The 21,996-nt window shown below is 50.3% G+C and overlaps 1 long non-coding RNA gene across 1 annotated transcript in view; it reads right to left on the reverse strand.

The window, feature by feature from the left end:
- Nucleotides 1–1,271: 1,271 nt before the first annotated feature.
- LOC148511426 (uncharacterized) overlaps nt 1,272–21,996 on the reverse strand; it is a 46,052-nt gene continuing 25,327 nt past the window's right edge. Inside the window, exon 3 of the long non-coding RNA XR_015868732.1 lies at nt 1,272–1,460. This is a non-coding gene — a long non-coding RNA (uncharacterized LOC148511426). The remainder of the gene's footprint in view (nt 1,461–21,996) is intronic.

The following is a 21,996-nucleotide window of genomic DNA, read 5'->3' on the forward strand; positions in this document are numbered from 1 at the left end:
ATGATCTGTGCTACAGCCACGATGAGACAGTCAGGCCGGACATTGCACAGGGGAGGAAATATTTTAGCCCTTTTCACCCCCTTAGGAGTCAAATTTAAAAAAAATCCCTTCTTAGTGGGCACCTACGTCATGGAAGGAATATACTCCCTGATTATCATGTTTCTAGGTCCAGGGGTTTTACGCTGGGTGTTGATAAGTGAGTAAGTCAGTCAATGTCTGGACCTCCACATGCTACTACGCAGGGGGGGGGGGGGTTAACAGTGGTCCCAGCAATAATTTTTTTGCAATGTATGTATTATGAGTTGCACATGATTGTCACTGCAAGTACTTTCAACCCCTCCGTGGAAGTGGGATTTGGAGTGACAACAAGTCCCAGCAAGCCATAGTAGCCATTAACTGCTTAGTGATGCTTGCAGAACTAAGAGCAGCTAAAGATACAAAATAGTCTGTGTCTGCAAATGTAGTGCGGCTTACGCCTCATTGTCTCACGTTGTTCTCTGCGTATGCGCAGTAAAGAGGAGTTTATGTTGCTCAGAGTAGGACTTACTGCCCAATCATAGCACCACCCAACCGGCCCACTTTAGGCAAGACAGCCCGTATTTGAGCATTCTGCCCCATCTGTGTCTGTCCTGCGGCTAGAAGTTGTAAGGTGTGTCCTGTGGACTGCTGCTCCTGCTGTCATAAAAGATAAACGCAGACTTTCCGAGAAATGGGCCTTTTTAATGGTCAGTAACTGCGCGGCGGACATGTGTAAAAACACGGAACTGCCGCGTCTCACGGGAGTGTCAAGGGAGTTTCGTGAGCGTGTAGGCCGACTTCCATGCTCGAATGTAGGCTGTGGACGGAGATGGCACGCTGTTTTATGGCGGATGTTTTGTACCTACAGTAGCATGGCGTGGAAGTCCAGATATTAAATGATGCCAGCTCCAGACGTAATAAGTTAACAGTGGGCGCTATAGGCTCCCACATGCCGTCGCATGGATTTTCTGCATACTCGCATACGTTCACGTATTAGAATAAGCAAAGGAAGTTACCGCGCCCAAATGGAAAATTCAGGCCCTGTGACTGTCCCAACTAAAACAAGACTCTCTGGGGGTATAAGTTTAGGGGGCTTTATGGTAAAACTTGAATTGTGAAATGTGAACAAACCTGATTCATTTCTTACCAAGATTCTCAGCCCAAGAATTTATAAGCAGCAACAGAATAAGTTATGGACCAGATCATTTTGGCCGCATTGACCAGAATCAGTTCCCCGGCCGTGCCTTGTAATGGTGGGGAGAAATGTGTAATCTGATTAAAAGAGAATAAAAATAAACAGTATCATCATAAATGGCCATTTTCCAGGTTCCTTTCTACTGTCCGTCAGGAGCCGGGAAGTACGTTACGTCTTCATCCCTGGAATAAGCAGACGTCAGCCGGACAGCTGAAATTGATGATTGATCCTGGTTCTCGTGTCCCTTCTGGAAGTAAATACATAGAGACTAATGAATGAGTTAGTGTATATCCTGTCCGTTACTGTCCCAGATAAGTATTTAACAGCCAGTATTGGATTTTTGTGGTATCTATCAGTAACCAGTGCATTATGACCATTAATGGATTTTTGAAGCTTGATTGATTTTTCATTAATTTGGTAAAAATCTTTCTCCTCTCCTATATAATTCTGTCTTAAAATGCTCCCTGTGACAGCTCGATAAGTCATGTGTCTCATAATGCTGAATACTCCATCAATCTTCCGCTGCTCCCCCTTTTATTTAGCGCTGTGCCCACCCATCATTTTTCACTCCGCACTCTGTTGAAAGTAAACACTGAATTATTAACACAGTTTGACTTGGGCATTGCAGATGGATTTATGACGGACATTACTCTGTAGTTCTGTGATGATCTTACCTGTCCTAACTTCCAGCTCTTTAGGATAATGCATAATGCCTATATTTCATGTCTTGCTAATATCAGTACTTGCTGTCAGAGCAGACATGGCATAACATCAGTTAGTGCAACTTTCTTTCCTGGGGACTTAACCCTCTCAGTGCCACATAAATAAACAATTTATTAAAGGTCATTTGCAAAGCGCCAACCCCCCCCCCAAAAAAAATAAAAAAAAATCCTGCCTTGTGTATTTGTATTTTTATCCCCAAATCGTTTTTTGTCGAGGAAAATTAGTAAATATATATATTCAGTAAATGTGGCCCTTTTTGCTGTAATCTATAGCTCTCACCCCACAGGATGAAATATACCTCTTTATACCTCCCAACATTTACCTGGGCAAACTCCGGATAAAAGAAGCAGGTGGTGTTCTAAATACATGCAGCAAAACAAGAGAGAAACAATTCTAGGCTTCCCCTGACACTGGGCGGGATATACTATTACCTTTCGTGGTGTTGATCCATTTTTTTTTTACCTATTGGGGAATGTACTAATAAAGTTTTTCGCAAAAAAAATAAAAATTCTGCATTTCTTTGTTAGCGCGAAAGTTTCGTGCCGTAACTTCTGTCCATTGGCGGCAAAGAAGAGACTGTAAATATCATATGTATCAATACATTTCACGGTGGTTTCCGTGACAGGCTGTGCTTATTTTTCTCGCCTCATTGAGCTGGCGAATTTATATAAATATATATCCATATCATCTTGTTTTTATTCATGAAACAGCTGCATTCAGTTTTCAGTCAAATCTGATAATTATCCAGAGGAAAATTTTGTTTGTTGGCCCGTAATAAACATGATTTGTAGTTTGTCATGAGTATTTTGTCCTGTTTTAATTGTCTGAAATGTGGGTGTGTTTACATATATATATATATATATATATATATATATATATATATATATATATATATATATATATATTTGTTAGTGGGTATATAAATATACATAAAAATTTACTTACATGTGTATATAAATCTACAATATATGTCTATATAGAATTGTGTCTATATACTGTGTATATATATATATATATATATATATATATATTTATTTAGTTATATCTCTATATATACATATATTTGGGAGTAGGTTATAGTTATAGTTGGGAGTGTGTGTCGGAGGCTGGGAAAGGGGAGACACCCAGTAATTATAGGAGGTAGGAGGGATCCGAGGGAGGCATTCGGGTATGGAGCGGCTTGTCTGGCGTCTGACAAACTCTTCTGTGCATGTCAGACTTACACACAAAACACAATGTCTGTAAGGAGAGAATGGAAACTCTGCATACCAGCCAGTAGTGACCACATATGCAGCTAAATAACTATAATACATTCAGAGATATTACTGCATCCCCCCCCAAAAAAACCACGAAATTCATACATAACTAACAGGAAATAATTGGGCTGAAATTGCCAACCTTTGTACATCCCGCCCACTGTAAAGTACTATCATTACTCAAGTGACTGGGGAATGCACTATCACTCAAGTGAATGGGGAATGTACTATCACTCAAGTGAATGGGGAATACACTATCACTCAAGTGAATGGGGAATGTACTATCACTCAAGTGAATGGGAAATGTACTATAACTCAAGTGAATATCACCGAAGTGAATGGGGAAAGTACTATCACCGAAGTGAATGGGGAATGTCATATGACCGAAGTGAATGGGGAATGTCATATGACCGAAGTGAATGGGGAATGTCATATGACCGAAGTGAATGGGGAATGTACTATGACCGAAGTGAATGGGGAATGTACTATGACCGAAGTGAATGGGGAATGTACTATCACCAAAGTGAATGGGGAATGTACTATCACTCAAGTGAATGGGGAATGCACTATCACTCAAGTGAATGGGGAATACACTATCACTCAAGTGAATGGGGAATGTACTATCACTCAAGTGAATGGGAAATGTACTATCACTCAAGTGAATATCACCGAAGTGAATGGGGAAAGTACTATCACCGAAGTGAATGGGGAATGTCATATGACCGAAGTGAATGGGGAATGTCATATGACCGAAGTGAATGGGGAATGTCATATGACCGAAGTGAATGGGGAATGTACTATGACCGAAGTGAATGGGGAATGTACTATGACCGAAGTGAATGGGGAATGTACTATCACCAAAGTGAATGGGGAATGTACTATCACCAAAGTGAATGGGGAATGTACTATCACCAAAGTGAATGGGGAATGTACTATCACCAAAGTGAATGGGGAATGTACTATCACCAAAGTGAATGGGGAATGTACTATCACCAAAGTGAATGGGGAATGTACTATCACCGAAGTGCTGTCACTGAAGTGAACGGGGAATGTACTGTCACTGAAGTGAATGGGGAATGTACTGTCACTGAAGTGAACGGGGAATGTACTGTCACTGTAGCCAATGGAGCAATAGGTTGAGCTCACAAAATACTGCAAAATGTAACTCTATGCAGCTCACAGGAGCAGAATGCAAATGCAGACAATGGTACAAAGACCTATGCACACTCCTGCAATACAGCAGGCCACCATGACCCTCACAGGTGCATTCACTGTAACACCAGGAGTATTGCTATCACATGTAATGTCCTTATTTATCCCATGTCCTGAATTGCTTTATATTTATTGTATCTACTTTTAGATTGAAATACACGCAGACAGGGCCGGACTGGGACTAAAAATAGGGCCTGGCATTTAAAGCACACAGGCCCACCTGGCGTCAGGATCTGGTTCCTGGCATAGGCTCCTCCCCTTACTATCCATGACTCCTCCCACTTTTTACTGTACGCTTTTACAAATATAATTAATATTGGAACAAATACAAGTGTAAATAATTCTGTGTATTAAAAATACACACAACACACATCCTGCAGGGGATTCATACATGTGCCATAGTCATACAATTGGTATTTGGTTGGTTCTGTTAGGTAAAGCAGCACTACAGTGGTGTACTGTAGGTCACACACAAAGAACATGGAAGACATTTTTCCAATTGACCAAGCTATAGCTTAGAAGTTGTAGAGTATTAGATTGTGATCACTGTAGGAACTTTTTAAAGCAGGGGTACTGAACACAGAGGTGGACACATCTGTGCACACCAAAGCACAGCCATTATAACTTATTACACATTTTGGTGCTGACATCCCTAAGAGAAGCAGGGAGAGCATGCGCCGAAAAAAACAGGTGTGGTCTCAGTGGAAAGGGGAGTCACCACACAGTAGCACCCCCAATTCAAATGATGCCACACAGTAGTGCCCCTCCATCATATTATACTGCATGGTAGTGTCCCTTAATTATGTTACGCCACACAGCAGTGTTCCCCCTTATTCACATTATGCCACACAGTACAGCCCATTCACGTTACACCACACAGTAGAGCCAATCATATTACACCACACAGTAGAGCCCATTCACGTTACACCACACAGTAGAGCCCAATCATATTACACCACACAGTAGAGCCCATTCACGTTACACCACACAGTAGAGCCCAATCATATTACACCACACAGTAGAGCCCATTCACATTACACCACACAGTAGAGCCCATTCACGTTACACCACACAATAGAGCCCAATCATGTTACACCACACAGTAGTGCCCATTCACATTACACCACACAGAGACCATTCACGTTATGCCACACAGTATTATTCCTTATCACACATTATGCAACACATAGTAATGCCCTTTCTAACACATTATGCCACACAGTAAAACCCCATGCACATTAAGCCACACATAGCAATGCCCCTTATAACATTATCCAACAAAATAACATTATGCCAGTACCCCTCCACCATATCCCACCTGCAGCCACTTACCTCTCTCATTGTGTGCCCAGCAGCCGCAGTTTGTCCTTAAACTGTGTGCCACATTAGCAGGTGCCAGACTGCCAGCTCACCAACATGTAGATGGAGCCATGGGAAACAGCACAGCTGTCATTGAAATCTGGTGCCAGTCGCGAACCAATCGGTGCTCGCAGACTGACAGGAACTGCTGAATGGCTGCCGGTCCGCAAGCTCTGATTGGCTTGTGACCCAAGGCAGATTATAATGAAGGCTGTGCTATGTTTCAAGGGCTGCGGCTGCATGCCCACTAAATGCATGCTGATCCATGCCTCCCATCTCGGGGGCACTGGCTGGAGCGGCCCATCTGGCCTTATATTGTTATATTATCTGTATATTGTTCTATTGGAGAGAGGATGCCACATGCGCACAGTAATGTCGGGGATGTGACGCCAGTTATCACCTCTTTCCACAAAGGCTCAGGAATGCAAAGTCTTCAATATTAACTACATGGACCAGGCTTGTGTAATACCCCACTTTGCAAGGTAATACACCTGACACTGGGCAACGCGCTACACAGCACGTTTGTCATTACACAGACAGACAATTCCCAGCAGTCTCTGCAGCTGATCAAGAGGTCAGGAACAGGTGACATGACCAGTGTTAGGCCAGCGACGGTTGGGAGAAAGCAGGAGCTGGTCAGGGAGAGTCTGAGGTAATGCTCGGAGAGCAGGGCGCTTGCGCTGGTAAAAGGCTCCTGACAGGAACCAACGGTTGTGTGACATGCAGCACTAAAAGTGAGCCGGCCCACGGAGGCGGAAGTGTTAGTGACACAGCAGATGGGTCCCTGAATCAGCCCCAGTCTACTGAGCACTGAGTGTCTAAAAGGGGAGCCGACAGCAATGTGATGGGGAGTCCTGAGGTGTCCTTTTAGGAAATAGACCTGCGCTGCTAAGGTGACGCCTCCCGGCTGGGGTGTCAGTGAGAAGAGTGGCTCGGCTGCCTGAATGTAGTGCTGGAACTGTCAGCCTGAATGTAGTGCTGGATCTGTCACCCTGAATGTAGTGCTGGAGCTGTCAGCCTGAATGTAGTGCTGGAGCTGTCAGCCTGAATGTAGTGCTGGAGCTGTCACCCTGAATGTAGTGCTGGAACTGTCACCCTGAATGTAGTGCTGGAGCTGTCAGCCTGAATGTAGTGCTGGAGCTGTCAGCCTGAATGTAGTGCTGGAGCTGTCACCCTGAATGTAGTGCTGGAACTGTCACCCTGAATGTAGTGCTGGAGCTGTCAGCCTGAATGTAGTGCTGGAGCTGTCAGCCTGAATGTAGTGCTGGACCTGTCACTTTGAATGTAGTGCTGGAGCTGTCAGCCTGAATGTAGTGCTGGAGCTGTGAGCCTGAATGTAGACCTGGAGCTGTCACACTGAATGTAGTGCTGGAGCTGTCACCCTGAATGTAATGCTGGAGCTGTCACCCTGAATGTAGTGCTGGAGCTGTCACCCTGAATGTAGTGCTGGAGCTGTCAGTCTGAATGTAGTGCTGGAGCTGTCACCCTGAATATAGTGCTGGAGCTGTCAGCCTGAATGCAGTGCTGGAGATGTCAGCCTGAATGTAGTGCTGGAGCTGTCAGCCTGAATGTAGTGCTGGAGCTGTCAGCCTGAATGTAGTGCTGGAGCTGTGAGCCTGAATGTAGTGCTGGAGCTGTCAGCCTGAATGTAGTGCTGGAGCTGTGAGTCTGAATGTAGTGCTGGAGCTGTCAGCCTGAAAGTAGTGCTGGAGCTGTCAGCCTGAATGTAGTGCTGGAGCTGTCAGCCTGAATGTAGTGCTGGAACTGTCAGCCTGAATGTAGTGCTGGAGAAGTCACCCTGAATGTAGCGCTGGACCTGTCACTTTGAATGTAGCGCTGGAGCTGTCAGCCTGAATGTAGCGCTGGAGCTGTCAGCCTGAATGTAGTGCTGGAGCTGTCAGTCTGAATGTAGTGCCGGTGCTGTCAGCCTGAATGTAGTGCTGGAGCTGTCACCGTGAATGTAGTGCTGGAGCTGTCACCCTGAATGTAGTGCTGGAGCTGTCACCCTGAATGTAGTGCTGGAGCTGTCACCCTGAATGTAGTGCTGGAGCTGTCACCCTGAATGTAGTGCTGGAGCTGTCACCCTGAATGTAGTGCTGGAGCTGTCACCCTGAATGTAGTGCTGGAGCTGTCACCCTGAATGTAGTGCTGGAGCTGTCTGCCTGAATGTAGTGCTGGAGCTGTCAGCCTGAATGTAGTGCTGGAGCTGTCACCCTGAATGTAGTGCTGGAGCTGTCACCCTGAATGTAGTGCTGGAGCTGTCAGCCTGAATGCAGTGATGGAGCTGTCAACATGAATGAAGCGCTAGAGCTGTCACCCTGAATGTAGCGCTGGAACTGTCACCCTGAATGTAGCGCTTGAACTGTCACCCTGAATGCAGCGCTGGACCTGTCACTTTGACTGAAGCGATGGACCTGTCAGCCTGAATGTAGCGCTGGAGCTGTCACCCTGAATGTAGCGCTGGAGCTGTCATCCTGAATGCAGCGCTGGACCAGTCACTTCGAATGTAGCGCTGGAACTGTCACCCTGAATGTAGCGCTTGAACTGTCACCCTGAATGCAGCGCTGGACCTGTCACTTTGACTGAAGCGATGGACCTGTCAGCCTGAATGTAGCGCTGGAGCTGTCACCCTGAATGTAGCGCTGGAGCTGTCATCCTGAATGCAGCGCTGGACCAGTCACTTCGAATGTAGCGCTGGACCTGTCAGCCTGAATGTAGTGCTGGAACTGTCACCCTGAATGTAGTGCTGGAACTGTCAGCCTGAATGTAGTGCTGGAGCTGTCAGCCTGAATGTAGTGCTGGAGCTGTCAGCCTGAATGTAGTGCTGGAGCTGTCAGCCTGAATGCAGTGCTGGACCTGTCACTTTGAATGCAGTGCTGAAGCTGTCAGCCTGAATGTAGTGCTGGAGCTGTCACCCTGAATGTAGTGCTGGAGCTGTCAGCTTGAATGTAGTGCTGGAGCTGTCACCCTGAATGTAGTACTGGAGCTGTCACCCTGAATGTAGTACTGGAGCTGTCACCCTGAATGTAGTGCTGGAGCTGTCAGTCTGAATGTAGTGCTGGAGCTGTCACCCTGAATGTAGTGCTGGAGCTGTCAACATGAATGAAGTGCTAGAGCTGTCACCCTGAATGTAGTGCTTGAACTGTCACCCTGAATGCAGTGCTGGAGCTGTCAGCCTGAATGCAGTGCTGGAGCTGTCACCTTGAATGTAGTGCTGAAGCTGTCACCCTGAATGTAGTGCTGGAGCTGTCAACATGAATGAATTGCTAGAGCTGTCACCCTGAATGTAGTGCTGGAGCTGTCAGCCTGAATGCAGTGCTGTAACTGTCACCCTGAATGTAGTGCTTGAACAGTCAGCCTGAATGTTGTGCTGGAGCGGTCAGCCTGAATGTAGCGCTGGAGATGTCACCCTGAATGTAGCGCTGGAGCTGTCAACCTGAATGTAGCGCTGGAGCTGTCAGCCTGAATGTAGCGCTGGAGCTGTCACCCTGAATGGAGCGCTGGAGCTGTCAGCCTGAATGTAGCGCTGGAGCTGTCACCCTGAATGTAGCGCTGGAGCTGTCACCATGAATGTAGCGCTGGAGCTGTCAGCCTGAACGTAGCGCTGGAACTGTCACCCTGAATGTAGCGCTGGAGCTGTCAGCCTGAATGTAGCGCTGGAGCTGTCACCCTGAATGTAGCGCTGGAGAGGTCAGCCTGAATGTAGCGCTGGAGCTGTCACCCTGAATGTAGCGCTGGAGCTGTCAGCCTGAATGTAGCGCTGGAGCTGTCACCCTGAATGTAGCGCTGGAGAGGTCAGCCTGAATGTAGCGCTGGAGCTGTCAGCCTGAATGTAGCGCTGGAGCTGTCACCCTGAATGTAGCGCTGGAGCTGTCACCCTGAATGTAGCGCTGGAGCTGTCAGCCTGAATGTATTGCTGGAGCTGTCTGCCTGAATGTAGCGCTGGAGCTGTCACCCTGAATGTAGCGCTGGAGCTGTCACCCTGAATGTAGCGCTGGAGCTGTCACCCTGAATGTAGCGCTGAAGCTGTCACCCTGAATGTAGTGCTGGAGCTGTCACCCTGAATGTAGTGCTGGAGCTGTCACCCTGAATGTAGTGCTGGAGCTGTCACCCTGAATGTAGTGCTGGAGCTGTCAGCCTGAATGTAGTGCTGGAGCTGTCACTTTGAATGTAGTGCTGGACCTGTCAGCCTGAATGTAGTGCTGGAGCTGTGAGCCTGAATGTAGTCCTGGAGCTGTCACCCTGAATGTAGTGCTGGAGCTGTCACCCTGAATGTAGTGCTGGAGCTGCCACCCTGAATGTAGTGCTGGAGCTGTCACCCTGAATGTAGTGCTGGAGCTGTCAGTCTGAATGTAGTGCTGGAGCTGTCACCCTGAATGTAGTGCTGGAGCTGTCACCCTGAATGTAGTGCTGGAGCTGTCACCCTGAATGTAGTGCTGGACCTGTCAGCCTGAATGCAGTGCTGGAGATGTCAGCCTGAATGCAGTGCTGGAGCTGTCAGCCTGAATGTAGCGCTGGAGCTGTCAGCCTGAATGTAGCGCTGGAGCTGTCAGCCTGAATGTAGCGCTGGAGCTGTCAGCCTGAATGTAGCGCTGGAGCTGTCAGCCTGAATGTAGCGCTGGAGCTGTCAGCCTGAATGTAGCGCTGGAGCTGTCAGCCTGAATGTAGCGCTGGAGCTGTCAACCTGAATGTAGCGCTGGAGCTGTCACCCTGAATGTAGCGCTGGAACTGTCACCCTGAATGTAGCGCTGGAACTGTCACCCTGAATGTAGCGCTGGAACTGTCACCCTGAATGTAGCGCTGGACCTGTCACCCTGAATGTAGCGCTGGAGCTGTCACCCTGAATGTAGCGCTGGAGCTGTCACCCTGAATGCAGCGCTGGACCTGTCACTTTGAAAGTAGCGCTGGACCTGTCAGCCTGAATGTAGTGCTGGAACTGTCACCCTGAATGTAGTGCTGGAACTGTCAGCCTGAATGTAGTGCTGGAACTGTCACCCTGAATGTAGTGCTGGAGCTGTCTGCCTGAATGTAGTGCTGGAGCTGTCAGCCTGAATGTAGTGCTGGAGCTGTCAGCCTGAATGTAGTGCTGGAGCTGTCACCCTGAATGTAGTGCTGGAGCTGTCAGCCTGAATGTAGTGCTACATGAATGAAGCGCTAGAGCTGTCACCCTGAATGTAGCGCTGGAACTGTCACCCTGAATGTAGCGCTGGAGCTGTCACCCTGAATGTAGTGCTGGAGCTGTCAGCCTGAATGTAGTGCTGGAGCTGTCTGCCTGAATGTAGTGCTGGAGCTGTCAGCCTGAATGTAGTGCTGGAGCTGTCTGCCTGAATGTAGTGCCGGTGCTGTCAGCCTGAATGTAGTGCTGGAGCTGTCAGCCTGAATGTAGTGCTGGAGCTGTCACCCTGAATGTAGTGCTGGAGCTGTCTGCCTGAATGTAGTGCTGGAGCTGTCAGCCTGAATGTAGTGCTGGAGCTGTCAGCCTGAATGTAGTGCTGGAGCTGTCAGCCTGAATGTAGTGCTGGAGCTGTCACCCTGAATGTAGTGCTGGAGCTGTCAGCCTGAATGTAGTGCTACATGAATGAAGCGCTAGAGCTGTCACCCTGAATGTAGCGCTGGAACTGTCACCCTGAATGTAGCGCTGGAGCTGTCAGCCTGAATGGAGCGCTGGAGCTGTCACCATGAATGTAGCGCTGGAGCTGTCAGCCAGAATGTAGCGCTGGAGCTGTCAACCTGAAAGTAGCGCTGGAGCTGTCACCCTGAATGTAGCGCTGGAGCTGTCACCCTGAATGTAGCGCTGGAGGTGTCACCCTGAATGCAGCGCTGGAGCTGTCAGCCTGAATGCAGCGCTGGACCTGTCTCTTTGAATGTAGCGCTGGACCTGTCAGCCTGAATGTAGCGCTGGAGCTGTCACCCTGAATGTAGCGCTGGAACTGTCACCCTGAATGTAGCGCTGCAGCTGTCACCCTGAATGTAGCGCTGGAACTGTCACCCTGAATGTAGCGCTGGAGCTGTCAGCCTTAATGTAGCGCTGGAGCTGTCACCCTGAATGTAGCGCTGGAGCTGTCACCCTGAAAGTAGCGCTGGACCTGTCACCCTGAATGTAGTGCTGGAGCTGTCTGCCTGAATGTAGTGCTGGAGCTGTCTGCCTGAATGTAGTGCCGGTGCTGTCAGCCTGAATGTAGTGCTGGAGCTGTATGCCTGAATGTAGTGCCGGTGCTGTCAGCCTGAATGTAGTGCTGGAGCTGTCAGCCTGAATGTAGTGCTGGAGCTGTCACCCTGAATGTAGTGCTGGAGCTGTCTGCCTGAATGTAGTGCTGGAGCTGTCAGCCTGAATGTAGTGCTGGAGCTGTCAGCCTGAATGTAGTGCTGGAGCTGTCAGCCTGAATGTAGTGCTGGAGCTGTCACCCTGAATGTAGTGCTGGAGCTGTCAGCCTGAATGTAGTGCTACATGAATGAAGCGCTAGAGCTGTCACCCTGAATGTAGCGCTGGAACTGTCACCCTGAATGTAGCGCTGGAGCTGTCACCCTGAATGTAGCGCTGGAGCTGTCAGCCTGAATGTAGTGCTGGAGCTGTCAGCCTGAATGTAGTGCAGGAGCTGTCAGCCTGAATGTAGTGCTGGAGCTGTCTGCCTGAATGTAGTGCCGGTGCTGTCAGCCTGAATGTAGTGCTGGAGCTGTCAGCCTGAATGTAGTGCTGGAGCTGTCACCCTGAATGTAGTGCTGGAGCTGTCTGCCTGAATGTAGTGCTGGAGCTGTCAGCCTGAATGTAGTGCTGGAGCTGTCAGCCTGAATGTAGTGCTGGAGCTGTCAGCCTGAATGTAGTGCTGGAGCTGTCACCCTGAATGTAGTGCTGGAGCGGTCAGCCTGAATGTAGTGCTATATGAATGAAGCGCTAGAGCTGTCACCCTGAATGTAGTGCTGGAACTGTCACCCTGAATGTAGCGCTGGAGCTGTCACCCTGAATGTAGCGCTGGAGCTGTCAGCCTGAATGGAGCGCTGGAGCTGTCAGCCTGAATGGAGCGCTGGAGCTGTCAGCCTGAATGTAGCGCTGGAACTGTCACCCTGAATGTAACGCTGGAGCTGTCAGTCTGAATGTAGTGCTGGAGCTGTCACCCTGAATGTAGTGCTGGAGCTGTCACCCTGAATGTAGTGCTGGGGCTGTCACCCTGAATGTAGTGCTGGAGCTGTCACCCTGAATGTAGTGCTGGAGCTGTCACCCTGAATGTAGTGCTGGAGCTGTCAACATGAATGAAGTGCTGGAGCTGTAACCCTGAATGTAGTGCTGGAGCTGTCACCCTGAATGTATTGCTGGAGCTGTCACCCTGAATGTAGCGCTGGAACTGTCAGCCTGAAAGTAGCGCTGGAACTGTCAGCCTGAATGTAGCGCTGGAGCTGTCACCCTGAATGTAGCGCTGGAGCTGTCACCCTGAATGTAGCGCTGGAACTGTCACCCTGAATGTAGCGCTGGAGCTGTCAGACTGAATTTAGCGCTGGAACTGTCACCCTGAATGTAGCGTGTAGCGCTGGAGATGTCACCCTGAATGTAGCGCTGGAGCTGTCACCCTGAATGTAGCGCTGGAGCTGTCACCCTGAATGTAGCGCTGGAGCTGTCAGCCTGAATGTAGCGCTGGAGCTGTCACCCTGAATGTAGCGCTGGAGCTGTCACCCTGAATGTAGCGCTGGAGCTGTCAGCCTGAATGTAGCGCTGGAGCTGTCACCCTGAATGTAGCGCTGGAGCTGTCAGCCTGAATGTAGCGCTGGAGCTGTCACCCTGAATGTAGCGCTGGTGATGTCACCATGAATGTAGCGCTGGAGCTGTCAGCCAGAATGTAGCGCTGGAGCTGTCAGCCTGAATGTAGCGCTGGAGCTGTCACCCTGAATTCAGCGCTGGAGGTGTCACCCTGAATGCAGCGCTGGAGCTGTCAGCCTGAATGCAGCGCTGGAGCTGTCAGCCTGAATGCAGCGCTGGAACTGTCAGCCTGAATGCAGCGCTGGATCTGTCACCCTGAATGCAGCGCTGGAGCTGTCAGCCTGAATGTAGCGCTGGACCTGTCAGCCTGAATGTAGCGCTGGACCTGTCAGTCTGAATGTAGCGCTGGAGCTGTCACCCTGAATGTAGCGCTGGAGCTGTCAGCCTGAATTTAGCGCTGCAGCTGTCACCCTGAATGTAGCGCTGGAGCTGTCACCCTGAATGTAGAGCTGGAGCTGTCAGCCTGAATGTATTGCTGGAGCTGTCAGCCTGAATGTATTGTTGGAGCTGTCTGCCTGAATGTAGCGCTGGAGCTGTCACCCTGAATGTAGCGCTGGAGCTGTCACCCTGAATGTAGTGCTGGAGCTGTCACCCTGAATGTAGTGCTGGAGCTGTCAGCCTGAATGTAGTGCTGGAGCTGTCACCCTGAATGTAGTGCTGGAGCTGTCAGCCTGAATGTAGAGCTGGAGCTGTCAGCCTGAATGTAGTGCTGGAGCTGTCAGCCTGAATGTAGTGCTGGAGCTGTCAGCCTGAATGTAGTGCTGGAGCTGTCACCCTGAATGTAGTGCTGGAGCTGTCAGCCTGAATGTAGTGCTACATGAATGAAGCGCTAGAGCTGTCACCCTGAATGTAGCGCTGGAACTGTCACCCTGAATGTAGCGCTGGAGCTGTCAGCCTGAATGGAGCGCTGGAGCTGTCAGCCTGAATGGAGCGCTGGAGCTGTCAGCCTGAATGGAGCGCTGGAGCTGTCAGCCTGAATGTAGCGCTGGAACTGTCACCCTGAATGTAACGCTGGAGCTGTCAGCCTGAATGTTGTGCTGGAGCTGTCACCCTGAATGTAGTGCTGGAGCTGTCACCCTGAATGTAGTGCTGGAGCTGTCACCCTGAATGTAGTGCTGGAGCTGTCACCCTGAATGTAGTGCTGGAGCTGTCACCCTGAATGTAGTGTTGGAGCTGTCAACATGAATGAAGTGCTGGAGCTGTCACCCTGAATGTAGTGCTGGAGCTGTCACCCTGAATGTATTGCTGGAGCTGTCACCCTGAATGTAGCGCTGGAACTGTCAGCCTGAATGTAGCGCTGGAACTGTCAGCCTGAATGTAGCGCTGGAGCTGTCACCCTGAATGTAGCGCTGGAGCTGTCACCCTGAATGTAGCGCTGGAACTGTCACCCTGAATGTAGCGCTGGAGCTGTCAGCCTGAATTTAGCGCTGGAACTGTCACCCTGAATGTAGCGTGTAGCGCTGGAGATGTCACCCTGAATGTAGCGCTGGAGCTGTCACCCTGAATGTAGCGCTGGAGCTGTCACCCTGAATGTAGCGCTGGAGCTGTCAGCCTGAATGTAGCGCTGGAGCTGTCAGCCTGAATGTAGCGCTGGAGCTGTCAGCCTGAATGTAGCGCTGGAGCTGTCAGCCTGAATGTAGCGCTGGAGCTGTCAGCCTGAATGTAGCGCTGGAGCTGTCACCCTGAATGTAGCGCTGGAACTGTCAGCCTGAATGTAGCGCTGGAGCTGTCTCCCTGAATGTAGCGCTGGTGATGTCACCATGAATGTAGCGCTGGAGCTGTCAGCCAGAATGTAGCGCTGGAACTGTCAGCCTGAAAGTAGCGCTGGAGCTGTCACCCTGAATGTAGCGCTGGAGCTGTCACCCTGAATGTAGCGCTGGAGGTGTCACCCTGAATGCAGCGCTGGAGCTGTCAGCCTGAATGCAGCGCTGGACCTGTCTCTTTGAATGTAGCGCTGGACCTGTCAGCCTGAATGTAGCGCTGGAGCTGTCACCCTGAATGTAGCGCTGGAACTGTCACCCTGAATGTAGCGCTGCAGCTGTCACCCTGAATGTAACGCTGGAACTGTCACCCTGAATGTAGCGCTGGAGCTGTCAGCCTTAATGTAGCGCTGGAGCTGTCACCCTGAATGTAGCGCTGGAGCTGTCACCCTGAAAGTAGCCCTGGACCTGTCACCCTGAATGTAGTGCTGGAGCTGTCTGCCTGAATGTAGTGCTGGAGCTGTCTGCCTGAATGTAGTGCCGGTGCTGTCAGCCTGAATGTAGTGCTGGAGCTGTCTGCCTGAATGTAGTGCCGGTGCTGTCAGCCTGAATGTAGTGCTGGAGCTGTCAGCCTGAATGTAGTGCTGGAGCTGTCAGCCTGAATGTAGTGCTGGAGCTGTCTGCCTGAATGTAGTGCTGGAGCTGTCAGCCTGAATGTAGTGCTGGAGCTGTCACCCTGAATGTAGTGCTGGAGCTGTCAGCCTGAATGTAGTGCTACATGAATGAAGCGCTAGAGCTGTCACCCTGAATGTAGCGCTGGAACTGTCACCCTGAATGTAGCGCTGGAGCTGTCACCCTGAATGTAGCGCTGGAGCTGTCAGCCTGAATGTAGTGCTGGAGCTGTCAGCCTGAATGTAGTGCAGGAGCTGTCAGCCTGAATGTAGTGCTGGAGCTGTCTGCCTGAATGTAGTGCCGGTGCTGTCAGCCTGAATGTAGTGCTGGAGCTGTCAGCCTGAATGTAGTGCTGGAGCTGTGAGTCTGAATGTAGTGCTGGAGCTGTCAGCCTGAAAGTAGTGCTGGAGCTGTCAGCCTGAATGTAGTGCTGGAGCTGTCAGCCTGAATGTAGTGCTGGAACTGTCAGCCTGAATGTAGTGCTGGAGAAGTCACCCTGAATGTAGCGCTGGAGCTGTCAGCCTGAATGGAGCGCTGGAACTGTCACCCTGAATGTAGCGCTGGAACTGTCACCCTGAATGTAGCGCTGGAGCTGTCACCCTGAATGTAGCGCTGGAGCTGTCAGCCTGAATGGAGCGCTGGAGCTGTCAGCCTGAATGGAGCGCTGGAGCTGTCAGCCTGAATGTAGCGCTGGAACTGTCACCCTGAATGTAACGCTGGAGCTGTCAGCCTGAATGTAGTGCTGGAGCTGTCACCCTGAATGTAGTGCTGGAGCTGTCACCCTGAATGTAGTGCTGGAGCTGTCACCCTGAATGTAGTGCTGGGGCTGTCACCCTGAATGTAGTGCTGGAGCTGTCACCCTGAATGTAGTGCTGGAGCTGTCACCCTGAATGTAGTGCTGGAGCTGTCAACATGAATGAAGTGCTGGAGCTGTAACCCTGAATGTAGTGCTGGAGCTGTCACCCTGAATGTATTGCTGGAGCTGTCACCCTGAATGTAGCGCTGGAACTGTCAGCCTGAAAGTAGCGCTGGAACTGTCAGCCTGAATGTAGCGCTGGAGCTGTCACCCTGAATGTAGCGCTGGAGCTGTCACCCTGAATGTAGCGCTGGAACTGTCACCCTGAATGTAGCGCTGGAGCTGTCAGCCTGAATTTAGCGCTGGAACTGTCACCCTGAATGTAGCGTGTAGCGCTGGAGATGTCACCCTGAATGTAGCGCAGGAGCTGTCACCCTGAATGTAGCGCTGGAGCTGTCACCCTGAATGTAGCGCTGGAGCTGTCACCCTGAATGTAGCGCTGGAGCTGTCAGCCTGAATGTAGCGCTGGAGCTGTCACCCTGAATGTAGCGCTGGAGCTGTCACCCTGAATGTAGCGCTGGAGCTGTCAGCCTGAATGTAGCGCTGGAGCTGTCACCCTGAATGTAGCGCTGGAGCTGTCAGCCTGAATGTAGCGCTGGAGCTGTCACCCTGAATGTAGCGCTGGTGATGTCACCATGAATGTAGCGCTGGAGCTGTCAGCCAGAATGTAGCGCTGGAGCTGTCAGCCTGAATGTAGCGCTGGAGCTGTCACCCTGAATGTAGCGCTGGAGCTGTCACCCTGAATTCAGCGCTGGAGGTGTCACCCTGAATGCAGCGCTGGAGCTGTCAGCCTGAATGCAGCGCTGGAGCTGTCAGCCTGAATGCAGCGCTGGAACTGTCAGCCTGAATGCAGCGCTGGAACTGTCAGCCTGAATGCAGCGCTGGATCTGTCACCCTGAATGCAGCGCTGGAGCTGTCAGCCTGAATGTAGCGCTGGACCTGTCAGCCTGAATGTAGCGCTGGAGCTGTCACCCTGAATGTAGCGCTGGAGCTGTCAGCCTGAATTTAGCGCTGCAGCTGTCACCCTGAATGTAGCGCTGGAGCTGTCACCCTGAATGTAGAGCTGGAGCTGTCAGCCTGAATGTATTGCTGGAGCTGTCAGCCTGAATGTATTGTTGGAGCTGTCTGCCTGAATGTAGCGCTGGAGCTGTCACCCTGAATGTAGCGCTGGAGCTGTCACCCTGAATGTAGTGCTGGAGCTGTCACCCTGAATGTAGTGCTGGAGCTGTCAGCCTGAATGTAGTGCTGGAGCTGTCACCCTGAATGTAGTGCTGGAGCTGTCTGCCTGAATGTAGTGCTGGAGCTGTCTGCCTGAATGTAGTGCTGGAGCTGTCAGCCTGAATGTAGTGCAGGAGCTGTCACCCTGAATGTAGTGCTGGAGCTGTCACCCTGAATGAAGTGCTAGAGCTGTCACCCTGAATGTAGCGCTGGAGCTGTCACCCTGAATGTAGCGCTGGAGCTGTCACCCTGAATGTAGCGCTGGAACTGTCACCCTGAATGTAGCGCTGGAACTGTCACCCTGAATGTAGCGCTGGAACTGTCACCCTGAATGGAGCGCTGGAGCTGTCACCCTGAATGGAGCGCTGGAGCTGTCACCCTGAATGTAGCGCTGGACCTGTCACCCTGAATGTAGCGCTGGAGCTGTCAGCCTGAATGTAGTGCTGGAGCTGTCACCCTGAATGTAGTGCTGGAGCTGTCACCCTGAATGTAGTGCTGGAGCTGTCACCCTGAATGTAGTGCTGGAGCTGTCACCCTGAATGTATTGCTGGAGCTGTCACCCTGAATGTAGTGCTGGAGCTGTGAGCCTGAATGTAGTGCTGGAGCTGTCAGCCTGAATGTAGTGCTGGAGCTGTCACCCTGAATGTAGTGCTGGAGCTGTCACCCTGAATGTAGTGCTGGAGCTGTCACCCTGAATGTAGTGCTGGAACTGTCACCCTGAATGTAGTGCTGGAGCTGTCACCCTGAAAGTAGTGCTGGAGCTGTCACCCTAAATGTAGTGCTGGAGCTGTCACCCTGAATGTAGTGCTGGAGCTGTCACCCTGAATGTAGTGCTGGAGCTGTCACCCTGAATGTAGTGCTGGAGCTGTCACCCTGAATGTAGCGCTGGAGCTGTCACCCTGAATGTAGCGCTGGAGCTGTCAGCCTGAATGTAGTGCTGGAGCTGTCACCCTGAATGTAGTGCTGGATCTGTCAGCCTGAATGTAGTGCTGGATCTGTCAGCCTGAATGTAGTGCTGGAGCTGTCACCATGAATGTAGTGCTGGAGCTGTCACCCTGAATGTAGTGCTGGAGCTGTCACCCTGAATGTAGTGCTGGAGCTGTCAGCCTGAATGTAGTGCTGGATCTTTCACCCTGAATGTAGTGGTGGAGCGGTCACCCTGAATGTAGTGCTGGAGCTGTTTGTCAGCATGAATGTAGTGCTGGAGCTGTCAGCCTGAATGTAGCGCTGGAGCTGTCAGCCTGAATGTAGTGCTGGAGCTATCACCCTGAATGTAGTGCTGGAGCTGTCACCATGAATGTAGTGCTGGAGCTGTCACCCTGAATGTAGTGCTGGAGCTGTCAGCCTGAATGTAGTGCTGGAACTGTCACCCTGAATGTAGTGCTGGAGCGGTCACCCTGAATGTAGTGCTGGAGCTGTTTGTCAGCCTGAATGTAGTGCTGGAGCTGTCAGCCTGAATGTAGCGCCGGAGCTGTCAGCCTGAATGTAGTGCTGGAGCTGTCACCCTGAATGTAGTGCTGGAGCTGTCACCCTGAATGTAGTGCTGGATCTGTCACCCTGAATGTAGTGCTGGAGCTGTCACCCTGAATGTAGTACTGGAACTGTCACCCTGAATGTAGTGCTGGAGCTGTCACCCTGAATGTAGTGCTGGAGCTGTCACCCTGAATGTAGTGCTGGAACTGTCACCCTGAATGTAGTGCTGGAGCTGTCACCCTGAAAGTAGTGCTGGAGCTGTCACCCTAAATGTAGTGCTGGAGCTGTCACCCTGAATGTAGTGCTGGAGCTGTCACCCTGAATGTAGTCCTGGAGCTGTCACCCTGAATGTAGTGCTGGAGCTGTCACCCTGAATGTAGTGCTGGAGCTGTCACCCTGAATGTAGCGCTGGAGCTGTCAGCCTGAATGTAGTGCTGGAGCTGTCACCCTGAATGTAGTGCTGGATCTGTCAGCCTGAATGTAGTGCTGGATCTGTCAGCCTGAATGTAGTGCTGGAGCTGTCACCATGAATGTAGTGCTGGAGCTGTCACCCTGAATGTAGTGCTGGAGCTGTCACCCTGAATGTAGTGCTGGAGCTGTCAGCCTGAATGTAGTGCTGGATCTTTCACCCTGAATGTAGTGGTGGAGCGGTCACCCTGAATGTAGTGCTGGAGCTGTTTGTCAGCCTGAATGTAGTGCTGGAGCTGTCAGCCTGAATGTAGCGCTGGAGCTGTCAGCCTGAATGTAGTGCTGGAGCTATCACCCTGAATGTAGTGCTGGAGCTGTCACCATGAATGTAGTGCTGGAGCTGTCACCCTGAATGTAGTGCTGGAGCTGTCAGCCTGAATGTAGTGCTGGAACTGTCACCCTGAATGTAGTGCTGGAGCGGTCACCCTGAATGTAGTGCTGGAGCTGTTTGTCAGCCTGAATGTAGTGCTGGAGCTGTCAGCCTGAATGTAGTGCTGGAGCTGTCACCCTGAATGTAGTACTGGAACTGTCACCCTGAATGTAGTGCTGGAGCTGTCACCCTGAATGTAGTGCTGGAGCTGTCACCCTGAATGTAGTACTGGAACTGTCACCCTGAATGTAGTGCTGGATCTGTCACCCTGAATGTAGTGCTGGATCTGTCACCCTGAATGTAGTGCTGGAGCTGTTTGTCAGCTGCATTCCCTCTCAGGGCTTCTTCCGGAGAGGGAATATAAAAAGTAGGCTAGTATGAATTATATAGCAAGGTACACTTCTTCCCCTATTCCGCACCCACATAGAACAGTATTAAAGAGACTTTGAAGGGTGATTAAATAATACTTTCCCTATAAACCATCAGGAAGAGACCCCTCAGGATGGTCCATGAGGTAAAGTGATTGAGAAATAACTTGTTTGCTCTTTAATATGCAGTGACGATAACCTGGCCAGGACTACCAGGATTAGCCTGAGGTTAGGGTATATTCAATTATTGACTTATAAATGTGTGTAAAGTTTTTTTTTTCTTTTGTGGTATTGACAATGCAGTAGTTTGAGTAACCTTAGATATATAATACAAAAAGTTGCATAAGCATATATTACATTAAACATGGAGGATAGTATTGCTGATAGCATGCATGGGCGTCTCTATGGAGGAGGGTGGGTGTGGGGCAGGCAAATGTAATAAAGTCAGTCCCGGAGCAGGTGTTTTAGGCAGAATGTAAAAAAAAGATGAGTTACAATTTGAGCAGGAAGTTTCCTTTGATAACATCAATGTTGCAAGCTGGAGACAGCCTAAAACACCTGCTTCAGGACTTACTTTATTACATTGGCTTGCCCCGCATCCGCCCTCCTCCATAGAGACTGTCTAGAGACCAGAGAGGAGAGGTGAACGCTGTCGGCCCTCGTTTGTACACGTGGGCCGGCTTCCAGCGGCACTTGTCCTGGCACGGGCAGCTGGTATGTACTGGCGTCAGTCGAGGACTACTTCTGACTGAGGGAGGCAACTCGGAGCCTATTCCCAGGTGGTACCATTCCATCAGGTGAGTGGACAAACATACACCGTTGGCATTAGGACCATTTATACAAGCTGGCTATTGTGACAATATACTAACCTATCACTTGCATATTAAAGATTCATCCATAGAAGATTACGGAGCGCTCCTCTAACAAAGTGAATTGCTTTTGGATTTTATGTCCAGGGAAGAACACAGTTACAGTTCTATTTACAGTTCTCGCGGTGCACCCCGATTGCCATGGCATCTCAGGTTGACACGCATTATCATTTTAATTTTTTCTCCCCTGATAAATTGCATTTTACCAACTTGCCTTGTATCTCTTTGGTCCGGGTTAGACGATTGGCGCTATCATTGTTATATTGTTGTAACTTGTGTTGGGGTTTAGGGGACCACCTGCCTCTCTGCTGTGATGTGGGCAGAAGAAGACACAAGAACGACTAGCACGGTGAGAAACCCCACATGCTACAGATCCCGAAAACCACACTTGGGTGTTACTATACACATGTACGTCCTCCACACCAGGGGCCCCGGGTCAGATATAGCGGGGCCAAGGAGCCTTTAGTACATCACTGAATAAAACCCCTT

This window comes from Taudactylus pleione, unplaced genomic scaffold (genome assembly GCF_031769625.1).
Source record: "Taudactylus pleione unplaced genomic scaffold, aTauple2 ptg000307l, whole genome shotgun sequence".
In the NCBI taxonomy this organism is placed as follows: Eukaryota; Metazoa; Chordata; class Amphibia; order Anura; family Myobatrachidae; genus Taudactylus; species Taudactylus pleione.